This window comes from Scyliorhinus torazame, chromosome 27, assembly GCF_047496885.1.
Source record: "Scyliorhinus torazame isolate Kashiwa2021f chromosome 27, sScyTor2.1, whole genome shotgun sequence".
Lineage (NCBI taxonomy): Eukaryota > Metazoa > Chordata > Chondrichthyes > Carcharhiniformes > Scyliorhinidae > Scyliorhinus > Scyliorhinus torazame.
Window position 1 is genome coordinate 468,947 of NC_092733.1, and position 15,823 is coordinate 484,769.

General features: G+C 49.6%; 2 protein-coding genes across 5 annotated transcripts in view; both read left to right on the top strand.

The window, feature by feature from the left end:
* LOC140403112 (TLC domain-containing protein 4-B-like) overlaps positions 1-15,823 on the top strand; it is a 107,420-nt gene that overhangs the window by 75,417 nt on the left and 16,180 nt on the right. The gene's annotated exons all lie outside the window — the stretch shown is intronic.
* LOC140403111 (calponin-1-like) overlaps positions 1-15,823 on the top strand; it is a 119,576-nt gene that overhangs the window by 31,955 nt on the left and 71,798 nt on the right. The gene's annotated exons all lie outside the window — the stretch shown is intronic.

A 15,823-nucleotide genomic window follows, 5' to 3' on the forward strand; every position in this document is an offset into this window, starting at 1 on the left:
ACTAACAAATCTATCACTTGCCCTGGTTCATTACCCAGTACTAAATCCAATATTGCCCCTCCTCTGGTCGGACAATCTACATACTGCGTTAGAAAAGCTTCCTGGACACACTGCACAAACACCACCCCATCCAAACTATTTGATCTAAAGAGTTTCCACTCAATATTTGGGAAGTTAAAGTCGCCCATGACTACTACCCTATGACTTCTGCACCTTTGCAAAATCTGTTTCCCAATCTGTTCCTCCACATCTCTGCTACTATTGGGGGGCCTATAGAAAACTCCTAACAAGGTGACTGCTCCTTTCCTATTTCTGACTTCAACCCATACTACCTCAATAGGGTGATACTCCTCGAACTGCCTTTCTGCAGCTGTTATACTATCTCTAATTAATAATGCCACCCCCCACCTCTTTTACCACCCTCCCTAATCTTATTGAAACATCTATAACCAGGGACCTCCAACAACCATTTCTGCCCCTCTTCTATCCAAGTTTCCGTGATGGCCACCACATCGTAGTCCCAAGTACCGATCCATGCCTTAAGTTCACCCACCTTATTCCTGATGCTTCTTGCGTTGAAGTATACACACTTCAACCCATCTCCGTGCCTGCAAGTACTCTCCTTTGTCAGTGTTCCCTTCCCCACTGCCTCACTACATGCTTTGGCGTCCTGAATATCGGCTACCTTAGTTGCTGGACTACAAATCCGGTTCCCATTCCCCTGCCAAATTAGTTTAAACCCTCCCGAAGAGTACTAGAAAACCTCCCTCCCAGGATATTGGTGCCCCTCTGGTTCAGATGCAACCCGTCCTGCTTGTACAGGTCCCACCTTCCCCAGAATGCACTCCAATTATCCAAATACCTGAAGCCCTCCCTCCTACACCATTCCTGCAGCCACGTGTTCAGCTGCACTCTCTCCCTATTCCTAGCCTCGCTATCACGTGGCACCGGCAACAAACCAGAGATGACAACTCTGTCTGTCCTGGCTTTTAACTTCCAACCTAACTCCCTAAACTTGTTTATTACCTCCACACCCCTTTTCCTACCTATGTCGTTGGTACCAATGTGCACCACGACTTCTGGCTGCTCCCCCTCCCCCTTAAGGATCCTGAAGACACGATCCGAGACATCCCTGGCCCTGGCACCCGGGAGGCAACATACCTTCCGGGAGTCTCGCTCACGACCACAGAATCTCCTATCTACTCCCCTAACCATTGAATCTCCTACAACTATTGCTTTTCTATTCCCCCCCCTTCCCTTCTGAGCCCCAGAGCCAGACTCAGTGCCAGAGACCTGGCCGCTAGGGCCTTCCCCCGGTAGGTCATCCCCCCCAACAGCATCCAAAACGGTATACTTGTTTTGAAGGGGAACGGCCACGAGGGATCCCTGCACTGTCTGCCTGTTTGTTTTTTCCCCCCTGACTGTAACCCAGCTATTCTTGTCCTGTACCTTGGGTGTGGTTACCTCCTTGTAACTCTTCTCAATCACCCCCTCTGCCCCCCGGATGATCCGAAGTTCATCCAGCTTCAGCTCCAGTTCCCTAACACGGTCTTTGAGGAGCTGAAGTTGGGTGCACTTCCCGCAGGTATAGTCAGCGGGGACACCGGTGGTATCCCTCACCACCCACATCCTACAGGAGGAGCATGCAACTGGCCTAGCCTCCATCCCTTCTTACCTGACAGAATATAGCTGCCCTGTGGACTAACTAGATCTCCGCCCTCCGACTCTGCTACCAGTCAGCTACACTTTCTGTAAACTCCTGGCTCTCTTCGCACTCTTTGCGGAAATGTCGGAAACAAAATGAAAGGAGCACCTTACTCCCTCCTCACCTAACTCCCTCGGTCACCAAACTCTTACTATAGCACTCAAAAAGCACCAAATTCAGCACTCCCTCGGTCACCAAACTCTTACTATAGCACTCAAAAAGCACCAAATTCAGCACTCCCTCGGTCACCAAACTCTTACTATAGCACTCAAAAAGCACCAAATTCAGCACTCAGTGCAAACATCTCGCCTTTTCCCATGTTTAACTTATAGACTGAAAATCTCCCAAATTCTCCTGATACCTCCATGATTTTGGTCATCCCCCCCACCAGGTCCGTGATATAAAGCAGCAAATTGTCCGCATAGAGAGAGACCCTGTGCTCCACCCCCTCTCTCACTATACCCCTCCAGGTATTTCACAGTAACTTCATTGCAGTGTTAATGTAAGCCTACTTGTGACAATAATAAAGATTATTATTATCATACTGCACAGAGAAGAACTTTGTGCTGTCACGTCTGCGCCAGTCAAAAACAGCCACCTAACTGTTCTAATCCCATTTTCCAGCTTGGGCCATAGCCGGGTCTGCCCTGGAATCGCAAGAGCACTTCTCAATACTTCAATGTTCTGAGGGGGCTGGAGCCAGAGGGCATGACCCCGGGTAGGGTCCGGAGCAGGAGGGCATAGCCCCGGGTAGGGACCGGAGCCAGGGGGAATGAACCCGGGTAGGGGCCGGAGCCAGAGGGAATGAACCCGGGTAGGGGCCAGAGCCAAAGGGCATGACCCCGGGTAGGGTCCGGAGCCAGAGGGAATGACCCCGGGTCGGGGCCGGAGCCAGAGGGCATGACCTCCACCACCCTTTCAGGCAGCGAGTTCCAGATTCCAGCCACCCTCCGAGTAAAAATGTTTCCCCTCACATCCCCTCTAACCTCCTGCCCTTTACCTTAAATCTGTCTCACCAGCTGTACAGATCCAGCAACGATAGTGGCACAGGTGGCATACAATTGGAGGGATTGCCCAGGGAGTTCTCAACATCGACTCCAGACCCCATAAAGCCTCTTGGCATCAGGGTAAAGAAACTTTGCCCACTACTGTACCTCCCTCAGCTGCTGAATCAGTCCTCTCCATGTTGAACAGTACTTGGAGGAAGAACTGAGAGTGGCTAGGGTGTAGAATATACTCTGGTGGGGAACTTAAATAGCCATCACAAGAGTGGCTTATTTGCACCACTATTCACTTTATTTGTTGAGTACTAAAGGACTTATCCACCTGACTGGGTCTGCGGCTGGTGGTGAAGGAACCAACAAGAGGGAAAAACATGGGAGCAGAATTAGGCCATTCGACCCATCGAGTCTGCTCCGCCCTTCAATCACGGCTGATATTTTCTCGTCCCCATTCTCCTGCCTTCTCCCCATAACCCCTGATCCCCTTATTAATCAAGAACCTATCTATCTCTGTCTTAAAGACACTCAGTGATTTGGCCTCCACAGCCTTCTGCGGCAAAGAGTTCCACAGATTCACCACCCTCTGGCTGAAGAAATTCCTCCCCATCTCTGTTTTAAAGGATCGTCCTTTTAGTCTGAGATGGTGTCCTCTGGGTCTAGTTTTTCCAACAAGTGGAAACATCCTCTCCATGTCCACTCTATCCAGGCCTTGCAGTATCCTGTAAGTTTCAATAAGATCCCCCCTCAGCCTTCTAAACTCCAACGGGTTCTGACCCAGAGTCCTCAACCGTTCCTCATACGACAAGCTCTTCGTTTCAGGGATTATTCTTGTGAACCTCCTCTGGACCCTTTCCAAGGCCAGCACATCCTTCCTTAGATACAGAGTCCAAAACTGCTCACAATACTCCAAATGGGGTCAGCCCAGAGCCTTATACAGCCTCAGAAGTACATCCCTGGTCTTGTATTCTAGCCCTCTCGACATGAATGCGAACATTGCATTTTCCTTCTTAACTGCCGACTGAACCTGCAGGTTAACCTTAAGAGAATCGTTAACAAGGAATCCCAAGTCCCTTTGTGCTTCTGATTTCCTAAGCACCTCCCCATTTAAAAAATATTCTATGCCTCCATTTTTCTTTCCAAAGTGCATAACCTCACACTTTTCCACATTGTATTCCATCTGCCACTTCATTGCCCGCTCTCCTGGCCTGTCTGAGCCCGCCTGCTTCCTCAATACTACCTGCCCATCTCCAGATCTTCGTATCATCTGCAAACTTAGCAACAGTGCCTTCAGTTCCTTCGTCCAGATATTGTGAAAAGTTGTGGTCCCAGCACCGACCTCTGAGGCACACCACAAGTCCTGGGTGCCATCCTGAAAAAGACCCCTTTATCCCCACTCTCTGCCTTCTAACACTTCCTCCCTCGTAATGTCGAACTGTTCTAGAGTATTTACACGTCCCTCTGAGACAGCACCAATCAACGTGTCCCTCTCCTTTGTGAATACCGATGCAAAATATTCATTCAGGATCTCACCTTCTTCCTTTGGTTCTATGCATATTTTGCCTCCTTTGCCCTTGAGTGGACCAACTCTTTCTCTAGCTACCCTCTTGTTCCTACTATACGTATAAAATGCCTTTGGAATCTCCTTAATCCTGCAGGCCAAGGACTTTTCATGACCCCTTTTTGCCCTCCTAACTCCCTGCTTCAGCTCTTTTCTACTTTTCTTGTATTAGAACATAGAACAGCACAGCACAGGCCCTTCGGCCCACATTGTTGTGCCGACCATTTATCCTAATCTAAGATCAACCTAACCTACACCCCTTCAATTTACTGCTGTGCATGTGCCTGTCCAAGAGTCGCTTAAATGTCCCCAATGACTCTGACTCCACCACCTCTGCAGGCCGTGCATTCCACACACCCACCACTCTCTGTGTAAAGAACCTCTGACATCTCCCTATACCTTCCTCCAATCAGCTTAAAATTCTGTCCCCTCATGACGGCCATTTCCACCCTGGGGAAAAGTCTCTGGCTATCCACTCTATCCATGCCTCTCATCACCTTGTACACCTCTATCAAGTCACCTCTCTGCCTTCTTCGCTCCAGTGAGAAAAGCCCTAGCTCCCTCAACCTTTCTTCATAAGACATGCCTTCCAGTCCAGGCAGCATCCTGGTACATCTCCTCCGTACCCTCTCCAAAACATCCACATCCTTCCTTCCTATAATGAGACAACCAGAACTGGACCAAGTGTGGTCTAACCAGGTTTTTATAAAGCTGCAGCAAAACCTTGCGACTCTTAAACTCAATCCCCCTGTTAATGAAAGCCAACATACCATCTGCCTTCTTAACAACACTATCAACCTGTGTGGCAACTTTGAGGGATAGATGTACGTGGACCCCAAGATCCCTCTGTTCCTCCAAACCTCCAAGAATCTGCCTTTAACCCTATATTCAGCATTCAAATTTGACCTTCCAAAATGAATCACTTCACATTTATCAAGGTTGAACTCCATCTGCCACTTCTCAGCCCAGCTCTGCATCCTGTCAATGTCCTGTTGTAACCTGCGACAGCCCTCAACACTATCTACAACTCCACCAACCTTCGTGTTATCGGCAAACTTACTAACCCACCCTTCCCTTCCTCATCCAAGTCATTTATAAAAAACACAAAGTGCAGAGGTCCCAGAACAGATCCCTGCGGGACACCACTGGTCACCGGCCTCCAGGCGGAATACTTTCATAGAACATAGAACATTACAGCGCAGTACAGGCCCTTCGGCCCTCGATGTTGCGCCGACCTGTGAAACCACTCTAAAGCCCATCTACACTATTCCCTTATCGTCCATATGTCTATCCAATGACCATTTGAATGCCCTTAGTGTTGGCAAGTCCACTATTGTTACAGGCAGGGCATTCCACGCCCTTACTACTCTCTGAGTAAAGAACCTACCTCTGACATCTGTCTTATATCTATCTCCCCTCAATTTAAAGCTATGTCCCCTCGTGCTAGACATCACCATCTGAGGAAAAAGGCTCTCACTGTCCACCCTATCCAACCCTCTGATCATCTTGTATGCCTCTGTTAAGTCACCTCTTAACCTTCTTCTCTCTAACGAAAACAGCCTCAAGTCCCTCAGCCTTTCCTCATAAGATCTTCCCTCCATACCAGGCAACATTCTGGTAAATCTCCTCTGCACCCTTTCCAATGCTTCCACATCCTTCCTATAATGCGGCGACCAGAATTGCACACAATACTCCAAATGCGGCCGCACCAGAGTTTTGTACAGCTGCAACATGACTTCATGGCTCTGAAACTCAATCCCTCTACCAATAAAAGCTAACACACCGTACGCCTTCTTAACAACCCTCTCAACCTGGGTGGCAACTTTCAGGGATCTATGTACATGGACACCGAGATCTCTCTGCTCATCCACACTGCCAAGAATCTTACCATTAGCCCAGTCCTCTGTCTTCCTGTTATTCCTTCCAAATGAATCACCTCACACTTTTCTGCATTAAACTCCATTTGCCACCTCTCAGTCCAGCGCTGCAGCTTATCTATGTCCCTCTGTAACTTGTAATATCCTTTCGCACTGTCCACAACTCCACCGACTTTAGTGTCATCTGCAAATTTACTCACCCATCCTTCTACGCCCTCCTCCAGGTCATTTATGAAAATTACAAACTGCAGTGGCCCCAAAACAGATCCTTGTGGTACACCACTAGTAACTGGACTCCAGTCTGAACATTTCCCATCAACCACCACCCTTTGTCTTCTTCCAGCTTGCCAATTTCTTATCCAGGCTGCTAAATCTCCCTGAATCTCATGCCTCCGTATTTTCTGCAGTAGCCTACCGTGGGAGCCTTATCAAACGCTTTACTGAAATCCATATACACCACATCAACTGCTTTACCCTCATCCACCTGTTTGGTCACCTTCTCAAAGAACTCAATAAGGTTTGTGAGGCGCGACCTACCCTTCACAAAACCGTGTTGACTATCTCTAATCAAATTATTCCTTTCCAGATGATTATACACCCTATCTCTTATAAACCTTTCCAAGATTTTGCCCACAACAGAAGTAAGGTTCACTGGTCTATAGTTACCTGGGTTGTCTCTACTCCTCTTCTTGAACAAGGGGACAACATTTGCTATCCTCCAGTCTTCTGGCACTATTCCTGTAGACAAAGATGACTTAAAGATCAAAGCCAAAGGCTCAGCAATCTCCTCCCTAGCTTCCCAGAGAATCCTAGGATAAATCCCATCCGGCCCAGGGAACTTATCTATTTTCACACTTTCCAGAATTGCTAACACCTCCTCCTTATGAACCTCAAGCCCTTCTCGTCTAGTAGCCTGAATCTCAGTATTCTCCTCGACAGCATTGTCTTTTTCCTGTGTGAATACTGACGATAAATATTCATTTAGCATCTCTCCCATCTTCTCGGACTCCAAGCACAACTTCCCACTACTGTCCTTGACTGGCCCGACTCTTACCCTAGTCATTCGTTTATTCCTGACATATTTATAGAAAGCTTTAGGGTTATCCTTCATCCTACCTGCCAAAGACTTCTCATATCCCCTCCTGGCTCTTCTTAGCTCTCTCTTTAGGCCCTTCCTTGCTAACTTGTAACTCTTGAGCGCCCTAACTGAACCTTCATGTCTCATCTTTACATAAGCCTCCTTCTTCCTCTTGACAAGTGTTTCGATTGCTTCAGTAAACCACGGTTCCCTCGCTCGACCACTTCCCCCCTGCCTGACAGGTACATATTTATCAAGGACGCGCAGTAGCTGTTCCTTGAACAAGCGCCACATTTCCATTGTGCCCATCCCCTGCAGTTTTCCTCTCCATCCGATGCATCCTAAGTCTTGCCTCATCGCATCATAATTTCCTTTCCCCCAGATATAACACTTGCCCTGCGGTATATACCTATCCCTTTCCATCACTAAAGTAGACGTAATCGAATTGTGGCCACTATCATCAAAGTGCTCGCCTACCTCCAAATCTAACACCTGTCTTGGTTCATTACCCAGTACCAAATCCAATACGGCCTCGCCTCTCGTTGGCCTATCTACATACTGTGTCAGGAAACCCTCCTGCACACATTGGATAAAAACGGACCCATCTAAAGTACTCGAACTATAGTGTTTCCAGTCAATATTTGGAAAGTTAAAGTCCCCCATAACAACTACCCTGTTGCTTTCGCTCCATCCACTACCACTCGCTGTCTTCTTTCGGCCTGCCAGACAGCCAAATTTCCTTGTATCCCATGCCCCCTAACTTTCTGAATGAGCCGACCATAGGGAACCTTATCAAATGCCTTACTGAAATCCATATACACCACATCCACTGCCCGACCTTCATCAATGTGTCTCGTCACATCCTCAAAGAATTCAATGTGGCTTGTGAGGCAGGACCTGCCCCTCACAAAGCCATGCTGACGACCTTTAATCAAACTATGTTTTTCTAAATAATCATAAATCCTATCTCTCAGATTCCTTTCCAGTATTTTGCTCACCACAGACGTAAGACTGACCGGAGTGTATTGTTCAAGTGCTTCATCAGTTTTTAGTTGCCTAGACCTCATGTATGCATCCTATTTCTTTTTGACTGGACTCGCAATTTCCCTAGTCATCCACGGTTCCTGAGTCCTGCCTTTCCTGTCCTTCCTTTTTACTGGAACATACCTGTCCTGCACTCCCACCTACTGCTCCTTAAAAGACTCCCACATGCCCAATGTGGATTTACCCCCAAACAGCCTCTTTCCCAATCAACAACCTCCAAATCCGGCCTAATCTGGTTGTAGTTAGCCTTCCCCCAATTTAGCACCTTAACCCCAGGACAACACTCGTCCTTTTCCATGAGTATCCGAAAGCTTACGGAATTATGGTCACTGTTCGCCACATGTTGGGGTAGTACAGTGGTTAGCACAGTTGCTTCACAGCTCCAGGGTCCCAGGTTCGATTCCCGGCTTGGGTCACTGTCTGTGCGGAGTCTGCACATTCTCCCCGTGTCAGCGTGGGTTTCCTCCGGGTGCTCCGGTTTCCTCCCACAGTCCAAAGATGTGCAGGTTAGGTGGATTGGCCGCGATAAATTGCCCTTAGTGTCCAAAAAAGGTTAGCTGGGGTTACTGGGTTATGGGGTGGAGGTGTGGGTTTGGGTAGGGTGCCCTTTTCAAGGGCAGGTGCAGACTCGATGGGCAGTAGGGCCGCCTCCTGCACTGTAAATTCTATCATGTTCCCCCACTGAAACTTTGATGACCTGGCCTGGCTCAGTCCCTAGTACTAGGTCCAGTATGGCCCCCTCTCTAGTCGGACTATCCACATATTGTTCAAAAAAACCTTCTTGGACACGCTTTGTACCGATGTCATTCATGCCAACATGGACAATGACCTCTCTGATTTCCCTCCCGTTTTAGGATGCTTTGTACCCATTCAGAGACATCAGGACCCTGGCACCAGGGAGGAAAACTACCATCCTGGGGTACCTTTCGCAGCCACAGAAGTGCCTGTCTGTGCCCCTGACTATTGAATTCCCCACTGCTATTGCTTTGCTATGCTTTGTACCCCCGCGTCCCCGTCCCCCCAGTCTGTGCAGCTGGGCTAGGCGTGGTGTCTTCGCTCTGGCCACTGCTGCTGCTGTCACGTGATGGACCTTCCCCCTCATCAGTATACAAAACGGCATACTTGTTAGACAGGAGGACAGCCATAGGGGCCCCTGCACTCCCTGCCTACCCCGACGGGCGGTCACCCATCTACCTTCCTGTACCTTGGATGTGACCATATCTCAAACAATTATCTGTAACAATTTCAGCTAATTGTGTGCTCCTCAGAGCTTCCAGCTGTTGCTCTGACCGATCCATGCATTTGGTGAGCTCTGCTCTTTCCACGGATGAGAACACTTGTAAGTGTCCATGATGCCCCACATCGTGCAGGAGTAGCACACAACCCTGCTAATTGACATCTTTTGGTTGTTAGATTAAAAACTAAATACCAGTTAGACCCTTAATAAAAATTTACTGCTGCTGCTTTCACGAATAGGCCCCCAAAAATTAATGTGTCTCCTGATTACTACAGGTTGGTATTCAATATTAAATCTAGCCTGCTACCCTCAAGTAAGTGTGAGAAGAAATAAATCCCCAAAACTCTTTACCTTACAAAATGTAGCTCGGAATCTACTTCGGTGAGCCAGGAATGAAAGGGTTAAGGACACGAGTCACCTGATTTATAGAGAACCAATCAGGAGCCGCTCTCGCTGTTCAAAGTCTGACGTCTACAGCAGGTTTACCTGACGCTCAGTTTAAACATAACCGGACACCCCGGCTGTTCCCGGCTGCTCCCGGCATTCCCGGCTGCTCCTGCCATTCCCGGACACTGCTAGCGCCATTCCCGGCTGCTCCTGCCATTCCCGGCTGCTCCCGCCATTCCCGGCTGCTCCTGCCATTCCCGGCTGCTCCCGCCATTCCCGGCTGCTCCCGCCATTCCCGGCTGCTCCTGCCATTCCCGGCTGCTCCCACCATTCCCGGCTGCTCCCGCCATTCCCGGCTGCTCCTGCCATTCCCGGACACTGCTAGCGCCATTCCCGGCTGCTCCCGCCATTCCCAGCTGCACCCGCCATTCACGACTGCTCCCGCCATTCCCGGACACTGCTAGCGCCATTCCTGGCTGGTTCCGGCATTCCCGGATGCTCCTGCCATTCCCGGCTGGTCCCGCCATTCCCGGACACTGCTCCCGGCTGCTCCTGCCATTCCCGTCTGCTCCCGCCATTCACAACTGCTCCCGCCATTCCCGGACACTGCTAGCGCCATTCCCGGCTGCTCCCGCCATTCCCGGATGCTCCCGGCATTCCCGGCTGCTCCTGCCATTCCCGGCTGCTCCCACCATTCCCGGACACTGCTAGCGCCATTCCCGGACACTGCTCCCGGCTTACCCGGCAGCTCCCGCCATTCCCGGTCACTGCTTCCGCGGTTCCTGGCTGCTCCAACCATTCCCGGCTACTCCCACAATTCTCTGACACTGCTTTTGCGATTCCCGGAGGACACTGCTCCCGTGATTCTCGGCTGCTCCAACCATTCCCGGCTGCGCCCGCAATTCCCGGCTGCTCCCGCCATTCCTGGCTGCTTCCGCGATTCCCGGCTGCTCCTGCCGTTCCCGGCTGCTCCCGGCATTCCCGGCTGATCCTGCCATTCCCGGACACTGCTCCCGCAATTCCCGGCTGCTCCCGCCATTCCCAAACACTGCTCCCGCAATTCCCGGCTGCTCCCGCCATTCCCAAACACTGCTCCCACCATTCCCGGCTGCTCCCGGCATTCCCGGTCACTGCTCCCGCCATTCCCGGGCACTGCTCCCACCATTCCCAGCTGCTCCCGCCATTCCCGGACACTGCTCCCGCCATTCCCGGACACTGCTCCCGCCATTCCCGGTTTCTCCCACAATTCTCTGACTCTGCTCTTGCGATTCCCCGACACTGCTCCCGTGATTCTGGCTGCTCCAGGCATTCCCGGCTGCTCCCGCGATTACCGGACACCGCTCCCGCATTCCCAAACACTGCTCCCGCTATTCCCGGCTGGTCCCGTGATTCCCGGATGCTGCTCATGCAATTCCCGGATGCTGCTCCCGCAATTCCCGGCTGCTTCCGCGATTCCCGGCTGATCCCGTGATTCTCGGCCGCGGCTCCTGTGATTCCCGGCTGCTCCCGCGATTCCCAGACACTGCTCCTGCGATTCCCAGACTCTGCTCCCGCGATTCCCAGACACTGCTCCCATGATTCCTGGCTGCTCCCGCGATTCCCAGACTCTGCTCCTGCGATTCCCAGACTCTGCTCCCGCGATTCTCGGCTGCTCCTGGGGTTCCTGAGAAGGTAATTTCCCGAGCGAGACTATTGCTTTATCTCTGAATCTGTTGAATTCTACCAACTTCCTTGAACCAAAAATATCCGTTTCATCCACCACCTGTTCTTTATCACCAACTGGTCAAACATTGTTTCTGATAACTGAAGCTCAGCCTCCCTATCTTTATTCCTTGAGTTCTCCTGTGGTCTTAGGATCTTGTTAGCACACAATCAGGAAACACCCCAGGATATGCTTCTTGCAACACCTCAGTTGTCTTGACTTTCCACTGGCTTTTCAACCAGAGTAGGCTGCACTCCCACCTGTGATCCGGCTATACCATTACCCAGGATAAATTGTAGCCATGATAAAGGTAACGTCTCTATTACACCTGGCACACTTCACCACTTTTCACCGGACTCTCTAACCTTACACCGTGGCACACTACTCCCACATATTAACACCTTTTCTGACAATACTCCTTCCAAACTACATATCTCCTTATCTATCACCATTAAAGATTGACTTTCTTGTGTATCTTAATCTCTTTACTTCTAACTCATGCAAACGAGTAAACCTTACCCTCCCAAATAAAATCTTTAAACAGATCTGACACCTTCTTATCCACCAACCTGTGATCAGGCCGTACACTCTGTTTCATTCTTCCACTTGGACACTGGGTCTTCCCTCACACTTTAATAAACCGCACTGGCTTATCCTCTTTTAATCAGCCTGTCTTCCCAGTACTTTTCTTCACCAACACTCTGACTTGTTGGGAGGGATTCTCCACCCCCACGCCGAAGTGGCTGCGCCATCGTGAACGCCGTCGAGGTTCACGACGGCGCGGAACGGCCTCGGTCCCGACCGATTCAGGCCCTGACAATGGGCCAGGATCGGGGCCGCGTCATCTACCCGCGCCAGGCCTTGTCGCCCGCGTAAAGGCGGCGCCACATAGATGACGCGGCCGGCGCCGCATAACGGGCATCATCCGCGCATGCGTGGTTGCCGTCCTCTCTATGTCCGCCCCGCAAGAAGATGGGGGACGGATCTTGCGGGGCTGCGGAAGGAAGGAGGTCTTCCTTCAGAGAGGACGGCCCGACGATCGGTGGGCACCGATCGCGGGCCACCCCACATTCCAGGTGAAGCCCGGTGCAGGATCCCCCCCCCCACAGGCCGCCCCCCCCAGCGTTCACGCACCGCCCACGACTGCAGCGACCAGGTGTGGACGGCGCCGGGGGGGAACCCGCCGTTTTGGCCTGGCCGCTCGGCCCATCCGGGCCTCAGAATCGCGGGGGTGCCGGAGAATCGCCATTTTGGGTGTCTCCGGCGATTCTCCGGCCTGCGGCCCGCGGAACTCGACCGGGCCGTTCCTGTCACTTGGGAGAATCGCGGGAGGGCGTCGGACCGGCGTCCCCGGAAATTTTGGCGGCCCAGGCGATTCTCCCAACCGGCGCGGGAGTGGAGAATCGCGCCCCATGTGTCCAACTTTATTACAATGAAAACATTCAGGTTTTCTGATCTCTCCCACTATCATAAATTTCCTTTTTACTCTGAGGCACATTCTCCTTAACATCACCAACTAAACCTCCTTTGCCTTGACCACGTGTGAATTTCTCATTTCCCCAGTTTCTATCCTTCACAGATTGAAATTGATGATGAAAGGGTGGCACAGTGGTTAGCACTGCGGCCTCACGGCGCCGAGGGCCCGGTTTTGGCCCTGGGTCACTGTCCGTGTGGAGTTTGCACATTCTCCCCGTGCTTACGTGGGTCTCACCCCCACAGCCCAAAGATGTGCAGAGTAGGTGGATTGGCCATGCTAAATTGCCCCTTAATAAGGTGCTCTAAAAAAAATTGAAATGTAAAGTTTCTTTAAAAAATGTTTTAAATAGAAAATTGAACCTTGATTTATGAACAAATTCAAAATCATCTGTCATTTCTGCTGCCTGTTTAGCAGATTTAACCCTTTGCTCTTCCACATGAGTTCTCGCTGCTGCAGGATGTTAATCTTTAAATTGATGCAAAATAACCGTTTCTCTAAGAGCTCCATACGTTTATGGTCTATTTTTAATGCTCTTATCCACCCCTCAAAATTATTTTGTTTGATTCTTTCAAATTCTACATCCGTCTGACCTGGTTCTCTCCTTGGATTTCTAAACTTCCCTCTGTCCGCTTCTGCCACTGATACATGCACTTAAAATGGCTTTTCCCACCTCATCATAATCGCTAGATATCTCCACTGACACTGACGCAAACACTTCACTAGCTCTACCTATACTAACTTTGTTTGAACCCACACCAACATGGTCTTTGGCCAATTCAATTGTTTAACCACTTTCTCAAATGAGATAAAAGAAACTTCCACATCTTTCTCATCAAACAAAGAACAAAGAAATGTACAGCACAGGAACAGGCCCTTCGGCCCTCCAAGCCCGTGCCGACCATGCTGCCCATCTGAACTAAAATCTTCTACACTTCCTGGGTCCGTATCCCTCTATTCCCATCCTATTCATGTATTTGTCAAGATGCCCCTTCAATGTCACTATCGTCCCTGCTTCCACCACCTCCTCCGGTAGCGAGTTCCAGGCACCCACTACCCTCTGTGTAAAAAAAACTTGCCTCGTACACCTCCTCTAAACCTTGCCCCTCTCACCTTAAACCTATGCCCCCTAGTAATTGACCCCTCTACCCTGGGGAAAAGCCTCTGACTATCCACTCTGTCTATGCCCCTCATAATTTTGTAGACCTCTATCAGGTCGCCCCTCAACCTCCTTCGTTCCAGTGAGAACAAACCGAGTTTATTCAACCGCTCATCATAGCTAATGCCCTCCATACCAGGCAACATCCTGGTAAATCTCTTCTGCACCCTCTCTAAAGCCTCCACATCCTTCTGGTAGTGTGGCGACCAGAATTGAACACTATACTCCAAGTGTGGCCTAACTAAGGTTCTATACAGCTGCAACATGACTTGCCAATTCTTATACTCAATGCCCCGGCCAATGAAGGCAAGCATGCCGTATGCCTTCTTGACTACCTTCTCCACCTGTGTTGCCCCTTTCAGTGACCTGTGGACCTGTACACCTAGATCTCTTTGACTTTCAATACTCTTGAGGGTTCTACCATTCACTATATATTCCCTACCTGTATTAAACCTCGGCAGTGCTATATTTAAACATATCCCCTCTAAACATTTGACGAAGAAGTGTTAATCCTTCGTCTAGATTTCCCTCAGCTGCCTTTAACTCCAACATTTGAAGTTGATGCTCTCTTTTCCTTTCCAACTCCCTTTCTTCTCTTGCCAGTCTTTCCCTTTTCACATTAAGTTTCCTCATTTCCAACTTCTTTTGAAAAGCCCTCTTTTTTCTTTTCTTCTGCTATAGCCACTCTCCAGTTCAATTTCTTTCTGTTTATCTGTTCCAGCATTTCTAATTGTTTCATTTCTAATTGAATTCCAGCTAATTCTAACGATTCGAACTGTATTTCCAGCAAATTAAAATGCTGAGCTATTGCTTGTATTATCTCCATCTCCCTCATCCCTTCTGACAAAGACAATTGCAGCTTGACCGCCAAACCCAGAAGGTTTGCTGTAGCCACCCATCGTAAGCCAGCCAGAGGGCCGTCTTCCCCACCCAGGGAATTCTTTGCAACGTAAAGAGTCATTTCCCAAGTTACTCCTTATTTAAATTGCAACACCTGAAAAAAAGCACCAGTTCCTCACACACTCACTGTCTTTAAATTCAATAATCCCCAGCCCAACAAGGAAGTTTATTTTCAAATCCTGGTAAAGAGCTCCCAATTTTATGATGATCCCACATCAGACCCTAACATTTGCATTCACATATTTTGTCTGCTGTGTTCTTGCTTATTCACTTACCCTTCCAAGTCCCTTTGAAGCATCATTGCATCCTCCTCACAACTTAAATTCCTACCTAATAAAGTGGAGTGAAGGTGGTCATGTCACAGAGGTGGAGGTAGGCAGTGGATATGTAGTTAGAAGCTCAGCTCACGGTTAAGTAAGATACCAAATTTGTGAACGGTGGTTCAGACAATGAGATGTGATCTCATTGAAAGGTAGATGCTGAGAGGCTGTTTTCCGTCTGGACCTATGGACCAAATTTTCCAGATAACAGATCACCATTTAGAATTGAAATAAGGAGAAATGTCTTCACTCTGAGTTTTTCACTTGGGTTTTGTGAATCTTTGGAGTTCTCTATCCCAGAAGGTTGGAGTAGATACTCGATCATTGAGTACATTCCAGACTGAGATGGATTGATTTTGACACTAAAGAAATCGGAACATG